This window comes from Chiloscyllium plagiosum, unplaced genomic scaffold, assembly GCF_037043375.1.
Source record: "Chiloscyllium plagiosum isolate Xiang-an unplaced genomic scaffold, Cpla_swu_hap1 HiC_scaffold_15, whole genome shotgun sequence".
Classification (NCBI taxonomy): Eukaryota; Metazoa; Chordata; class Chondrichthyes; order Orectolobiformes; family Hemiscylliidae; genus Chiloscyllium; species Chiloscyllium plagiosum.
Window position 1 is genome coordinate 69,021,919 of NW_028270153.1, and position 16,685 is coordinate 69,038,603.

The 16,685-nt window shown below is 42.2% G+C and overlaps 1 protein-coding gene and 1 long non-coding RNA gene across 3 annotated transcripts in view; one reads left to right on the plus strand and one right to left on the minus strand.

Moving 5' to 3' along the window:
* Positions 1 to 16,685, plus strand: part of LOC122559936 (vesicle-associated membrane protein-associated protein B/C) — a 118,869-nt gene that overhangs the window by 52,137 nt on the left and 50,047 nt on the right. The window lies entirely within an intron of this gene.
* Positions 4,543 to 16,685, minus strand: part of LOC148147680 (uncharacterized) — a 320,610-nt gene continuing 308,467 nt past the window's right edge. Inside the window, exon 3 of the long non-coding RNA XR_015759623.1 lies at positions 4,543 to 4,822. This is a non-coding gene — a long non-coding RNA (uncharacterized LOC148147680). The remainder of the gene's footprint in view (positions 4,823 to 16,685) is intronic.

Consider the following 16,685-nt stretch of genomic DNA (forward strand, 5'->3'; position numbering starts at 1 on the left):
TTCACCATAAAACTCCTATCTTAGTTTCACTTTCCAAAACACAAGACCTCACACTTATCTATATTAAACTCCATTTGCCATTTTTTGGCCCACTAGTTTTCTTCACTTTGTATGCCTTTAATTGGATGCTGTTCTTGACCTTTTTTGTTAACCACAAATTGTTCGTCCATCTCATTGAGTCCTTCTCGACCAGAAAAAATTATTACACAGCATTCTGAAATATCTACTTGAATGGTTGCCACTGCTCATCCACTGATTTTTCCCTTTATCTATTTTTGTAGTCTTCTTTCGACAACTGTTTCTTCATACCTCTTACTCGCCTTTATTTAAAGTGAGTACACTGGTATGAGACCCAAGTTGTTCTTCCTCAGACTGAATTTGAAATTCTCTGTTGTGATCGCCACCCCCCCAGATCCTTAACTAAGATCTCTTATTAACCCTGTCTTGTTACAAATGCGAGATCGAAAATAACACAGACAGATTTTGCAACATACTGTTCTAAAATAGTCTCCATGATGCACTGTAGAAATATCTTCCATGACACCCTTGCCCATCCGATTTGTCCATTTACTATTACCAATTAAAATTACCCATGACAATTCTAGTGCACTTATTACAGGCCTCTATTATTTGACTATTTTTAATTTGTTTTGTATAGAAGTATCTCTTTTGGGGGCTGATAGACAACTCCCACCCGCGATTCTTTTCCTTGCTATTCTTTATTTCCACCCAAACTGAATCCACAAAAATTTGCGGTGTGTAGAGTTGTGGACAATGACAAAGGATGCTATAGGTTACAGAGAGACATAGATAAGCTGCAGAGCTGGGCTGATATATGGCAAATGGAGTTTAATGTGGAAAAGTGTGAGGTGATTCACTTTTGAAGGAGCAACAGGAATGCAGAATACTGGGCTAATGGTAAGATTCTTGGTAGTGTTGATGAGCAGAGAGATCTCGGTGTCCAGGTACATAGATCCTTGAAAGTTGCCATCCAGAGTTGTTAAGCAGGCAAAAGATGTACTAGCTTTTATTGGTAGAGGGATTGAGTTTCAGAACCATGAGATCATGCTGCAGCTGTACAAAACTCTGGTGTGGCCACATTTGGAGTAACTCTGGTGTGGCCACATTTGGAGTATTCCATGCAGTTCTGGTCACTATTATAGGAAGGATGTCGAATCTTTGGAAAGGGTCCAGAGCAGATTTACTAGGATGTTGCCTGGTATGGAGGGAAGGTCTTATGAGGAAAGGCTGAGGGACTTAAGGTTGTTTTTGTTAGAGAGAAGAAGGTTGAGAAGTGACTTAATTGAGACATAAAAGGTCATCAGAAGGTGAGATAGGTTGGACACTGGGAGCCTTTTTCCTCAGATGGTGATGGCTAACACGAGTGCATATAGCATGAAATTGAGAGGTGATAGATATAAGACAGAAGTCAGAGGTAGTTTCTTTACTCAGAGTAGTAGGGATATGGAATGCACTGCTTGCAACAGTAGTAGACCCGCCAACGTTATGGGCATTTAAATGGTCATTGGATAGGCATATGGACGCGAATGGAATAGTGTAGGTTAGATGGGCTTCAGATGGCTTCCACAGGTCAGCGCAACATCAAGGGCTGAAGGGCCTGTACTGCGCTGTAATGTTCTATGTTCTATCATGACCTATTTTACATAGAATCACAGAGATCTACTGCAGAGAAAACAGGCATTTTGTCTATGCCAGTCACAGGCAACCACCTAACTATTCTATTCCCATTTTCCAGCACTTGGCCCATAGCTTTGTGTGCCTTTGCATTGCAAGTGCACATGTTAAATGTTTTGAGAGTTTTTGCCCTTCCCACCTTTACAGGCAGTGAATTCTATATTTGCACCAGCCTCTGAGTGAGAATGTTTTCCTCATATCTCCTTTAAACTTTCTGCCTCTTACCTTCAGTCTATGCTCCCCAATCATTAATCCCTTCATCAGTGGGAAAAGTTTCTTCCTGAGTACCCTATCTATGCTCCTCATAATTTCTTTCTCAGTCTCCCTTTTTAAATTGATTCACAGGGTCTTGGCATCACTGACTAGGCCAGGATTTATTGCCTTTGAGAAGGTGGTAATTTGCCTTCTTGAACAACTGCAATCCATTGGCAAGGGAAGAGGAAATGAGGCAAGTGGGGAATCCTACAGTTCTCTAATGGAGAGTGTTCCAGGATTTACATGCTGTGACAATGAAGGAACCCAGTGATATGTTTCCAAGTCATAATGGTGAGTGACTTGGAAGAGAACTCGAAGGTGGTGGTGGTTTCACAAATCTCCTGCCCTTGTCCTTCCCAATGCTGGAGGTTGCTTCCAGTTCCCTCTGCTATAGTCTGCTTCCTCGTCGTTCTCAATCTTTTGGCGTTCTTGCCCTCTCTTCCATAAACACTCTCAGAATCATTTTCTTTTTGTACTTTTTCAGGTTCCTGGCATTTTGCTTTCTGTGAATTTCTGTGGTTGATACTGTGTACAACATCAAATTGAAAATTAAATTTCTGCTCATTTGGGAACTCAGTTGGTTGAACTCAGTTCAGACAGATGTTCTAAGCTTTGAGGCTGTGTTCCATTCTGGAAACGAGGCTAATATATCTGCTTTTTCCTATGAAAACACAAATCTACTTGTTACAGGAGTTTAAATATATATTTTTTCCCTCCATTATCTCCACCACACTCCTACTATGGAGCCTGCCTCTTCTATATAACTCTGCCAGTAACATAATTCACCCTCTTTCAAAATTCTCCCAACACTGGAATATGCCCCATTTCTATATACACCCAATTACAATTGTATCCAATTGTCAGTCCTCCCAGTAATTTGGCATCTGCCCCCCTCTATAGTCAACCCAGTGTTGTGAAGTCTGCCCCATTTCAGCAGTAGGCCTACCTCCATATTGTCAATGCATATGTGTCACTTAGATGTAATTCAAAATAAAAATCCCTAATTTATGGACTGTTCTCAGCGCAAATGTGTCATGCAGGCCAGTGGATAAGAAACTTCATTGCTGTAGAGAGAGGGCCAAATTACTTTGCCAGATAGTAGCTTATATGTTTGCTACCTTTGTGAAAACCATCTCTTCAGTTGGTGCCTTCACAGACTGTAGTGGCACCTGTTTTACGTATTTGTTGAATGGATATGGGCCTCATTGGTTAGGGTGGCATTTATTACGGGAGAAACATAGCAGGTCTACTGCATCTTGGAGAGAAAAATGTTTTTAACGTTTTGGTTCCAGTGACGACTCTTCAGAACTCATTGTAGCTTGGAAAACGATATTGAAGATTGGATGGAGAGGGGGTGAGGAGTAAATGATGGGTGGAGATGGAGCCAAGAGTGAGAAACAGAGGGAAGCAGTTGGGCAGACAAGGAATGGGTAAAGGTCAACCTAAGTGAGTCAATTTGTGGAGATGCTGCATCAGGTGAAGTGACTTTGGGAGAATCAGTTGCTGCTAATAGCGACCATTAGTTGCTAAAAATGGGTTGGGTGTCAAGACCTGGTATGTTGGGGGGTTGGGTAAAGGCTGGAAGGTGAAGTAGTGATTTACCTGCACTTCACGCAGTCTAGTTGTTATCCATAATGTTATCTCCTTTATGTTGAGGGGACTACATGCAGACTAGGTGACTGCTTTACAGAAGATCCATGTTCTGTCTGCAAAAATGACTCTAACCTACTGGTAGCCTGCCACTGCAACACACCACTGTGCTCCCTGCCCAACATCTCTCGGGTTTACTGCAGTGCTCCAGTGAAGGTCTGTGCAAGCTGGAAGATGGCATCTTATTTTCTGCTTAGGGAGGCTGAAACCTTAAAGATTCAGTATAGAGTTCAATGATTTTTCTGTTAACTCTGCTTTCTCTCCACAGATGCTACCAGACCTGCTGAATCTCTCCAGCAATTTCTGTTTTTGTTTTGAATTTCCAACATCTGCAGTTCTTTGGTTTTTTTTGGCATTTATTATGCATCTCTAATTGCCCTTGATGAGGTGAACGAGAACTATCATCATGAAAATACCTGGGTATCCAGCTAGGCTATTTCAGTGGATAGATAAGAGTCAGTCACATCATTGTGCATTTGGAGTGTCGCATGGAGGCTGTGGTTCTCCATTTCCTAATGGACTTGAAAACTACCTGGAGTTTTATATTAATCCAGTAATTTTATGATTAACATTACCGATGCTCGATTTTATAACAGATGGTAGTTAGAGAGACATAGAGTCATCCAGCATGATAACAGACCCTTCGGCCCAACCTGTCCATGCTGGCCAGCTTTGCTAAACTGAACTAGTCCCATTTGCCTGTGTTTGGCTCATATCCTTTTAAATCTTTGCTGTCCATGTGCCTGTGTTAAGTTGTTTTTTTCCTGAGGTTCTTGCACACTTAATGCAACTGCAACACACCAGCTTCTGTGAACAAGCAATCAAATTTATTAAGCACAGCACAGTACAAGCTTTCTGGAGGAACCTTTAACACACACCTCACAGAGTTTACGGGATTGTGGCAAAAGCTCTCGCTGAACAAAGGAAACAGTCTTTGCTTTATACAGAACTCTCAACATTACAATTAGTGCAGCCCACAAGACAACTCTCAGCCATCCCCGCATAGTCACATGCCACTCAAGATACAATGCAGTGACCACCCCACTCCAGAAATAATGTAATGCAAATCATCCCTTAATGGTCAAGTCTGTTGTAAATCGCTTTTTGTAACTGTCGGGGAGTAGTTAAATTCCAACTGTAATGTTCTTATTGATTTCTGGATGAAAATGTAACTCATCACTGAATGGCCAGGAAATGGCCATGTAAACCTCCCACAGTCCACCTAAAAGACAAAGATACACCACATTACCCCCGAGGCATTCAATTTCTTGTAGGTCAGCAGAGCAAATTAACTCTTTTAATATCCCACCTGTCCCAATGTCTTAAATGTTGTAATTGTACTTGCCACTGCCACATTCCACAAGTTGCCCCTCAGATCCCTTTTAAATCTGTCCCACCTTAAACCTGTGCCCTCTAGTGTTGGACTATCCTTGGAAAAAAAACCTTGGCTATTCACCTAATCTATGCCCCTCATGATTTTGTAAACCTGTACTAGGTCAGCCCTCAGCCTCCATGCTCCAGGAACAGAAGTCTCAGGCTATCCAGCCTCTCCTTATAACTCCTTCCATTAAAATGTATTAAAAGAAAAATAAATGCACAATACTGTGGTTGTGATTAGTTAATTGAATTTAAATTTATCCCAGTATTGTGGTAGGATTTAAACTTGCCTCTCTTGGTATTAGTCCAGGCCTATTGGTTATTAACCCAGTAGCACATCCTCCCTTACTTTTGGCACTGAGCTGAATTGTCATCGAAGTTTAGCATGTTCCACTTCGATCCAATTCACAGCATCACTTTTATTTTTGATAATGAGAGTTGGCTGCTGGTCTGTAAGTTAGTTCTGTTCCTTCTCTGACTCCCAGATTATGATATATCGTGCCTTTGGAATCTGGTTAAGATGCTCTTCCAAATATGACAGAAAACGGCCAACAGAGCTATCAAATTACACAGTGATACTAAGTGCGGCCACTTCTGGAATCCATTTCATGGCGAAACCAATTAAGAATTATGACTGATGCTACACTACAAGCTGACATGACAAGCTGGTTGTTATGTAAATTACATTGTTTCTCTTTGAATTCTTTTACAGTGCCCATCTGCCTGAAGGGGTACCTCTTTAACTCCTGTTTGCATCTCCTATTAGATACCAAGCACTTTGTAGAATTTAGAAGCACTTTGGCTCTATTTGTAAGAGAACAGGACTGACTAAACTTGATATATGTTTGTCTGCACCTGTGATGCCATGGTTCTTAATGTTTCCTCTTGGGCAGTGCAACAGAACCTCATATTTTGCTCATGGGTTGTGCTGCAGGAATTTAGTATTTGGAAAAAAATCCCTTGAAATCAGGAATATTAGTCTCTGCACTAAGGAACTCCAAAGTACAAGATAATGAAAATGAGACTCAGCAACATTGTCCTGGGGAAAACTGTCATCTGCTTGATCCAAATACAGATCAATTGCAAGTTGAATGCTGGACTCAGTAGCACAGTTTGACAACAGATTGGATGCAAGGAAAAGTACTGACCAGCAACCTGACAGCAAGCAGTACCTTTTCTAATAACATCATAACATCTGATACTCTAGTGTCAGTTTGAGATTGGAAGATATTCTTGCTCTCCTGATTTAATACAGAAATACCCAGCTGCTACTGGCTTTCACATGAGTTCATTCAACAATTGAGTTTTGCCCACACCTCTGGAATAGAAGGGTGTGGATTCGCTCCCCATTGAACACTGAGTGAGAACTGTATTTTCAAATATCCTGTCTTTCTACTGATGTTCTCAACTCATTGGAGTCCCAGCTGTTGGATGTAGAAGATCCTGCAGCTATAATCAAAAGATGAAAGTTTCTCCCAGTTTCCCAACATTTTCCCCTTAGTCATCAAAATAAATCATATAGCCAATCATTTTGAAATATTTAATTCCAGTGAATTTCTGTGGATGGCAAAGACATATTATTGGATCTATTAACCATCAGAGAGACCTATACTATCCCATTAGAACATAAAGGTGTTTCCAAAGTCATCCTCTTGTCTACTCCGTATGATTGCATAAAACATCACTTTTTGTCTGACTCTGCCCAATTTGCACCCCTCCAGTTCACTGTTGTGGTTTGATTTCAAGAATCCTCTTATTAATGAGGTAAGAAAATATGAGCTTGCATTCTCTAGCATCTTTAGTGACCATAGTATATTCCAAAGGGTTTTAGAGTCAATTAAATAGTTTCATTATATGCTTTGCTTTATAATCTTCCCGTGAGACCCCTTAGGAAGTTTTATGATATTAAGTACGCTATTTAAATGTACAGTCTTATGTGAAAGGTGCTGTTCTTCCTCAGTGCTGCAAGTAAGTATCGGCTTTAGCAAAAGCAATAATTGTTGGCGAAACTCAGCAGATCTGGCAGCACCTTTGGAGCAAAAGCAGAATTAATGTTGCGAGTTCAGTAACCCTCCTTCAGAATTGCCTTTTTTTATTAAGTGTCGGCTTGAGTTATGTGCTCGAGTCTGAACTTCCAACCTAGTGCTATCACTTGTCCCAGCTTGGCACCAAACGGAGCTGTTTATCGATGACATTTTACTATATTCATTCCCACTACTGAGTCGGGTGTTGCGAAATTTTTTTTATCATTATAATTTATAAGGAAATGGCTTAACTTGGGAGGGTGTATACACTACATATTGAGTTTCATCTCCCCTGTAAATATGGTATACTGGAGCTCTTTTTCAGTGAACACTACTTGCAAAGACATCCTGTTTCTATCTTTGATCTATTTTTATAGCACATCAAATGGTTAGCCAAGCTGCATCATGTGTATGGAAGGAACAATGTCCTTCCTTGTATTGAAATAGGAGGGAAGAGCGGATGGATATATGAAGTTTGTCATTCAAACCAGATTAATTAGCTTTGTGCCAGTAAGCATGTGAAGGAAAGGGTGGTATTTACAGACAATTGCTTCCAGTACTGGAAGACATCACTTTTAAAAAAAAAACATACTGCCAGAGCCATTTATCAGTCTTTCCCTCTATTGCACAGACAATGTCGGCACAGTCTGTGTGGTATTGAGCAACATAGACAGATTATAGGGGCTCAAATTCAATTTCCACTGAATATTTAATAAGTTGGGAACAGCCAGGGGTGGCAGCTAGGGAGTTAATGTCGCCACTAGTATTCAGCACCAGGCTAGGAAGAGTCTCTGTTCCTGATTTTCTTTCTCTCTGTTTTTCCTGGAATGTGGGTGTCACTGGCAAGGATAGCATTTGTTTTCCATACTTAATTGCCCTTGAACTGAGTGGTATGCTAGGCCATTTCAGATGACTGTCAAGCACATAAAATGACTCAGGCATTTAGCATTGACTAGCAACTCGGCTTAATCCAGGATTGTGTGTGCAGTTGTTGGGTAGCAAAGTCATTTTTTTTATTTTGTGAAATCTGATTTAGTTTGTCATATGTAGTTGCATTAAACTGAAATGTAGTTTTAACTCTGTAGTTGCCCAGCCCCTAAGCTTGTATCAGGAGTTCCAATGAAAATGTAGCTTAATTAACTACTCAAGTCCTGGAGCGCTATTTCAATCCAGAACCTATGGGATCTAATGAGAGGACTTCAAGGTTGAGCATTACCAACTGATCCTCAGTGGACACTGCAAAAGAAAAATGGAAAGTTATTTACTGTATATGGTGCTACTTCATGTCTCCAGGGGCATTTCACATTCAATGAAATTATTTTAAAGAGGGGTGATTGCTTTTGTGTGACAGCTGTGGTAACCATTTTATGCACAACTCCCACAAGGGGGATGGGAACCAAAGTGTAGGCTTAGATGGGTCAGATTCAAACCAGGAAATGCGAGGTAGAATGTTAGTTAGTGATGTAGTCAGCGAGTTGGAAAAGAAATGAGGACTAAAAAGCGTCCAGCAAAGGAAATTAATGGGGTTGAGCTGTTATATTTCGATGCAAGGTGTATTAGAGAAAAGGCAGATGAACTAAGGATGCATGTTGAACACATGGCAAAACTTTGCCATTGACATATTGGAAACCTAGTTAAAGGAGAAGTAAAATTGGCAGCTGTATATCTCTGAATATAGAATTCTCAGGCAGGATAGAGTGTGTGACAAAAAAAGGAGGGTGGTTAGAAATATTGGTTAAAGAATCAATCACAATTGAGAGGAAGGACGATGTACTGAGCAGATTAACAAAGACTTTATAGGTTGAGCTTAGGAAGAAAAAAGGGGCAGTCACATTATCAGGAGCATACTACAGCCCAGCAAATAGTGAGAGGGAGATAGAAGAACACGTATTTAGACAAATAGCTGCCTGTAAGAAATAAGAGGGCAATCATGGTAGGAGACTTTAACTATATCAACAATACAATGGGCATTGAAGGTCAAAGCTTCTTGTGCATTTTAAAAATGTATTCGTGGGCTGATAGCATTGCTGGCTAGGCTTGCATTTGTCACCTATCCCTAATTGTCCAAAGGACACTTAAGAGTCAATCACATTACTGTTGGTCTGGAGTCGCATGTCGGCCAGACCAGGTAAGGATGGCAGTTTCCTTCCCTAAAGGACCCGGGTGAACCAGGTGGGTATTTCCGACAATCAACAATGGTTTATGGTCATCATTGACTCCTAAATCCAGATTTTTGTTGAATTCAAATTCCAACATCTGCCATGGCAGCATTCAAACAGAGTGCCTAGAACATTACCTAAGTCTCTGGATTAATAGACCAGTGATAATACCATTCAACCTTAGTCTCCCCTTAAGTGTGAGTTGTGTCCTTCTGTGTCCAGGAAATTGTTTTAAACAACACATGACAAGCCAACGAGAGGAGACACAATTTTGGATTTAGATTTAGGAAATTAATGTGGTAAGTGGGTGAAGTGATAGTGGGCGATCTTATCAGGCATAGCAACCACAATTCCATAAAATTTAGCATCATTATGAAAAAGGTCAGAAATCAGGAGTAAAAGTTTTTGACTGGGGAAAGGCAAATTTTACAAAACTGAGAAGTGATTTGGCTGAGGTGGACTGACCTGTACTGCTAAAGGATAACTCAGTGATAAACTGAGGCACTAAAAAGTATGATCTTAGGGCATAAAGCAGATATGTCCTGTCCCAACATAAGTATGGCACTACCAAATCAGGATCCTCATAGTTGTCCAGAAAAATACGGGGGAAGATTAAACAGAAAAAGAAAGCTTATGATAGTCATAAAAAGTTAAACATTGCAGACAGCCCAAAAGAGTATAGAAATTGCAGGGATCAATTTTTTAAAAAATTAAGTAAATCAAAGAGAGGGCATGAAAAAAAATTTGCAAGATAAAGGAAAACACAAAATTGTTTTACCAGTATATGAAGAACAAAAAGATAGTAAAGTAAAAAGTAGTGGGGCTTATCAGAGTTAAAGACACAAACTTGTGTGATGATGCAGAGGATATAGGAAGAATTTTAAGTGAGTTTTTCACCTGTGTTTCCAAAAGAAAGGATGGTTTGGCTATACAGTCGTTTCTGCTATAACGTGTGTTTCTTCAACGTGAATTGACTTTGATGCGATCGAAGAATTTAGACTGTTATTTGTAGAATGCAAACTTTCCTTACATGTGTTGGCTGCAACGACTGTATTGCGCCCTGTTAGTTTACATGGCGTGGTTATTAAGCAATTTTCTTATAATGTGAAATCGAACAAGAATTATTGTTATATCAGAACTGACTGTAGTAATACAAGAGAAGCAGTTGTGAAATATTGAACAAAGTAATCATGATGAGAGAGGAAGTGTTCGAGGAGTTGGAATCCTTGAAAATGGATAAGACACCAGGCCAGATGTTAAAGGAGGTCAGGGAGGAAATAGTAGATCCCCGCAGGATAAATTTCCAATCTTCACTTGATATGTAAGGTGTTGGAGGACTGGAGGAATGCAAATGTAGTTCTGTTGTCTAAAAAGTGTACAAAGCAAATGCCAAATAATTATAAGCCAGTTAGTCTTCCTTTGGTGGTGGGCAAATTGTTAGAATCAATCCTGAGAGATTGGATAAACTGTCACTTAAAAAGGCATGGACAGTCAGGAATAGTCAGGATTTGTTAAAGGAAAGAGAAAGTGAGGACTGCAGAGGCTGGAGATTAGAGTCAAAAAGTGTGGTGCTAGAAAAGCTTTGCAGGTCAGGCAGCATCTAAGGAGAAGGAGAGTTGACGTTTTGGGCATAAGCCCTTCATCAGGAATGTGCAGGGAAGGAGGTTGAGAGATATATAGGTGGGGCTGGAGCTGGGGTGGAAACTAGCTTGAAAGGTGATACATAGATGCAGGTGGCGGGGGGGGGGGGGGGGGGGGGGGGTGATCGGTCAGAATGAAGGGTAGAGCAGATAGGTGGGAAGGAAGATGGATAGGTAGGGCAGTTCAAGAAGGCGGTGTTGAGTTGGAAGGTTGGATCTAGGATGAGGTGGAGGAAGAGATGAGGAAACTGATGAAATCAACATTGGTATAGTGTGATTGGACAGTCACAAGGTGGAGGATGAGGCATTCTTCCTGCTGGTGTTGGGTGGCTTGTATTTGGCGGTGGAGGAGGCCCAGGACTTGTCTGTCCTTGGTGGAGTGTGAGGGGGAGTTGAAATGGTCAGCCACAGGGTGGTTGGGTTGTTTGGTCTTGTGACCCAGAGATATTCAGTGAAAATGTTAAGCAAGTTGGTGTCCTGTCTCTCCAGTGTAGAGGAGACCACATCAAGAGCAATGGACACATGAGCTGAGATGTTTGGGTGTGCAGGAAAATCTCTGCGGGATGTGGAAACATCCTTTCGGGCCTTGGCTGAAGGTGAGGGAGCAGGTGTGGGTCCATATTTTGTACTTCTTGTGGCAAGGGGAAGGTGCTGAGAGTGGAGGGTGAGTTGGTGGGGAGTATGGACCTAATGAGGGAGTTGCGGAGGGAATGCTCTTTGCATAATGCTGATAAGGGATGGGGAGGGAAATATATCTCAGGTGGTGGGTCTGACTGTAGGTGGTGGAATTGGTGGAGGATGATGCGTTGTATCTGGAGATTGGTGGGGTGGAAGGTGAGGACCAGGGGAGTTCTGTCCTTGTTGCGGTTGGAGGGGTGGGGTTCAAGGGTGGAGGTGCAGGAAGCGGAAGAGATGCACTGGAGGGCATTGTTGACCATGGGGCAGGGGAAATTGCGGTTCCTGAAATAGGAGGCCATCTGGGATATTCTGGAGTGGAATTGCTCGTCCTGGTAGTCAGAACTGTCGACTCTTCTGCTCCTCGGATGCTGCCTGACCTGCTGTGCACCACACTTTTCGATATTGTTAAAGGAAGGTCGTACATAACAAATTTGATTGAATTCTTTGAGGAAGTGACGAGGAGAATCGAGGAGGTTAGTATAGTGGATGTTGTCTACATGGATTTGAGTGAGGCATTTGTCAAGGTCCTACATAGTAGACTGGTCAGAAAAGTAAAAGCCCATGGGATACAGGTTAATGTGTTGAACTGGATCCAAAGTTGGCTTAGTAACAGGAAATAAAGGATAATTGTGATTGGTTGACCTTGTGAATGGTAAGTTGTTTCAAGTGGTGTTCTGCAGGGCTCGGTGTTGGGACCCCGGCTGTTGCTTTTATACATTGATTTGGACTTGAATGTGTGGGGCACAATTGGGAAATTTGCAGACGACACAAAAGTTGGATAGTGTAGAGAATAACTGGAGATTCCAAAAGGGCGGCGCGGTGGCACAGTGGTTAGCACTGCTGCCTCACAGCACCAGAGACCCAGGTTCACTTCCCGCCTTAGGCAACTGTCTGTGTGGAGTTTGCACATTCTCTGCGTGGGTTTCCTCCCACAGTCCAAAAATGTGCAGGTTAGGTGAATTGGCCATGCCAGGAGAATGGGTCTGGGTGGGTTGTGCTTCGGTGGGTCGGTGTGGACTTGTTGGGCCGAAGGACCTGTTTCCACACTGTAAGTAATCTAATCTAAAAAATAATAATAACATGATGGGCAGGAAAGTGGCAGGTGGAGTTCAAATCTGCTGGGTGTGAGATACCTTTAGGGAGGTCAAATAGGATAAGGGAATATACAATAAATGGCAATAAACTACGAGGTGTAGATGAAGTGAGAGATCTTGGTGTGCAAGGACACAGGCCCCTAAAGGTAGCAGTGCATGTAGATAAGGTTCTAAAGAAGTCACAAATATTAATCTGTAAACAGCGGGGAAGAGGTTCTTCTTGAATCCATTTGTTCATGTATTCAAACTTTTATATCTTTTGCCCTCTCGAAGAGGTTGGCTGGGAGTATAAACGGGGTGAGAGGGATCTTCTGTTTGGTGCTTTTTTGAGGCAGTGGGAAATATCGATAAAGTCAGTGGTTGGAAGTTTGCGTGATGGACTGGGCTGTGTTCATGACTCTGTAGTTTCTTGTGGTCTTGGAAAGAGCAGTTGCATGTCTTGCTGTGATGCATCCAGAGAGGATACTTCCTATGACGCATGTATAAAAATTGGTAAGTGCCTTTGTGGACATGCTGAATTCCTTTACCCTCCTGCGGAAGTAGAGACATGTTGTGCCTTCTTGACCATCATGTCAACATGGGTGGACCATGATTGTTGATGATGATCACTCCCAGGAACTTGATGCTCTGGACCATCTTCATCTCAGTACAATTGTTGCAGGCTGGGTTATGTCTTCCACTTTGCTTCCTTCATTTTGCTGATGTTGGTGGAGGGATTGTTGTCTTGACATCATGCTGCTAAGCACTCTGTCTTTCCTGTACTCCATCTTGTTGTTGTTTGAGGAGTTGTCAGAAAACCTGTAAGTGGAGTCGGAGCAGAATTTGGCCACACAGTGGAGTACAGTAGGGAGCTGCGTATGTAACCTTGCACGGCACTAGTGTTGGAGATTATCATGGAGGAGGTGCTGTCGCTTATTCTTGCTGAATGTGGTCAGAAAGTCAAAGATGCAATTACAGAGGACGGAGCCGAGATCTAGTACTCGAGTTTGCTTGGAATTATGGGGTTGGTTGCAGGAATAATAGAGGCATCCACTATTTTCTAAATGGGGAAAAATTTTGGAAATCTGAAGCACAAAGGGACTTTAAAGTCCGAATTCAAGATTCTTTAGGGCGGCACGGTGGCACAGTGGTTAGCACTGCTGCCTCACAGCGCCAGAGACCTGGGTTCAATTCCCGACTCAGGCGACTGACTGTGTGGAGTTTGCACGTTCTCCCCGTGTCTGTGTGGGTTTCCTCCGGGTGCTCCGGTTTCCTCCCACAGTCCAAAAATGTGCAGGTCAGGTGAATTGGCCATGCTAAATTGCCCGTAGTGTTAGGTAAGGGGGTAAATGTAGGGGAATGGGTGGGTTGCGCTTCGGTGGGTCGGTGTGGACTTGTTGGGCCGAAGGGCCCGTTTCCACACTGTAAGTAATCTAATCTAATCTAATTCTCTTCAGGTTAACATGCAGGTTCATTTGACAGGAAGGCAAAAGCAATGTTAGCATTCATTTTGAGAGGGCGAGAATATGAGCAGAGTTGTACTACTGAGGCTGTATAAGGCTTTGCTCAGACAACATTTGGACTATTATGAGCAGTTTTGCATCTAGTATCTAAGGAAAGATGTGCTGGCATTTGATAGAGTCCGGAGGGCATTTACAAGAATGATCCCAGGGCTAAAGAGCTTGTCATGTTGAGGGGTGGGGGGGTGGGTCTGATTGACATTACAGGATAAAGAGAGGTCTAGAAAGAGTGCCTGTGGAGAACATGTTCCTACAAGTCGGAGAAGCTAGAATCTGAGGGCACAGCTTCTGAGTGAAGGAAGATCTTTTAGAACGTGGAACGGTACAGGCCGTTTGACCCTTGATGTTGTTCTGACCTTTTATCGTATTGTAAGATCAACTAACGTACATACCCTTCATTTTCCTATTATCCATGTGCCTATCCAAAAGTTGCTTAAATGTCCATAATGTATCTGACTCTGCTGGCAGTGCATTCCACAAAACCACCACTTTCTGTATAAAGGACTGACCTCTGACATCTCCCCTAAACCTTCCTCTAATCACCTTAAAATTATGACCCCTCGTGATAGACATTTCTGCCCTGGGGAAAAGCCTCTGACTATTCACTTTATCTAAGCCTCTCATCGTCTTAAACACCTCTATCAAGTCGCCTCTCATCCTTCTTCACTCTAATGATTGGCTCCCTCAACCTTTCTTCATAAAACATGCCCTCCAGTCCAGGCAGCATCCTGGTAAATCTCCTCTGCACCCTCTCCAAAGCTTCCACATCCTTCCTATGATGAGGCGTCCAAAACTGAACACAATATTCCAAGTGTGGTCTAACCAGGGCTCTATTGAACTGCAGCATAACCTTGTGGCTCTTAAATTCAACCCCTATGCTAATGAAAGCCAATGCACAATATGCCTTCTTAACAACCCTTTCAACTTGTGGCAACTTTGAGGGATCTATGAACATGGACCCCAAGATCCCTTTGTTCCTCCACACTGCCAAGAATCCTGCCTTTAACCCTGTAATCTGCATTCAAATTTGACCTTTCAAAATGAATCACTTCACACTTTTCCAAGTTGAACTCCATCTGCCACTTCTCAGCCTAGTTCTGCATCCTGTCAATGACCCGTTGCAGAGAAAGTGAGGGCTGCAGATGCTGGAGATCAGAGCTGAAAATGTGTTGCTGGAAAAGCGCAGCAGGTCAGGCAGCATCCAAGGAACAGGAGAATCGACGTTTCGGGCATAAGCCCTTCTCGAAACGTCGATTCTCCTGTTCCTTGAATGCTGCCTGACCTGCTGCGCTTTTCCAGCAACACATTTTCAGCAATGACCCGTTGCAACCTACAACAGCCCTCCACACTATCCACCACTTCACCAACCTTCATGTCATCGGCAAACTTACTAACCCACCCTTCCACTTCCTCGTCCAAGTCATTTATCAAAATCTTAAGGAGCAGAACATGTCCTAGAACAGATCCTTGGAGAATACCACGGTTACCAAACTCCAGGCTGAATGCTTTCCATCTATTGCCACCCTCTATCTTCAGTGGGCCAGTCAATTCTGTGTCCAGACAGCCAGATTTCCCTGTTTGAGAACTGAGATGAGGAGGAATCTGTTCAACCAAAGGGTAGTTCATCTGTGGAACTCATTGCCTCAGAGGGCAATGGAAGCAAACTCATTGAGTGTATTTCAGACAGATAGATAGGTCATTGGTTGGTAAGGGTATCAAGGGTTACAGGGAGAAAGCAAGAAAATGTGGTTGAGAAACATATCCGCTATGATTAAACGGCAGATGATGATGAGCTGAGGCCTCATTCTGCTTCTGTGTCTTGTGGTCTCCTTGAATGGTGTTGTGGATCTTTAACTACAAGAGCTTGGATTTATGTATTGCTTTGAATATGGTAAAATGTACCAAGGAACATATGACTGCTTCAGGGTGTAGTTTTAAAATTTCATCCAAAAATCAAAACCTTTTGAAAACAGCAGTTATACAGTAGAATGTTTGACTGTCAGTCAAAATTAGCAGACAGGTAGTTTCAGTACAGTTGGAAGGAAGGTACTTGGGGCTTTGAGTAAGCTTCCGATCTGTGAATACCTCTTGTGACCTATGACAGAAATTGTGTCAGGAAAGCTTGGTGATGTGTAGACAAATAGTTTGTTGAGTACTCCTGACAGTTCTGGGCTTCAGTTTCTCAGATGCCAACCAATTCATCTACTTATTTGTAAGTTCAAATGAATCAGTGACAGTGAGCTGTGTTCCGATGGGGATAAATTGTTATGATACCATTCAGGTTTATTTCCCTTAACAACTCCCCGAACTCCATTCAGGATTCTTTAAGCAGTCTGTTCTGCTGTTACTGTTTAATTGAGATAATTGAAAGGCACTCCTGCCCTTCCTGACTGACTTGTCCTTCCAACTTTCCCTGATCAGTGGTCTTTGAATGTGGTAGGTTGTTGTGCACTTTCAAAAACAAAATGTGCAAAATTGTGACTCAAAGACTGCTGAACAGAAAATTGAAGATCTTCCACACATCTTTCCCTTTGTAATAAATCAGTTGCTTGAATTTGCATTTTTTTTCTATTTTTTTCTGTCTTGTTCCTTAGCAAAATCACTTGGCAAAATC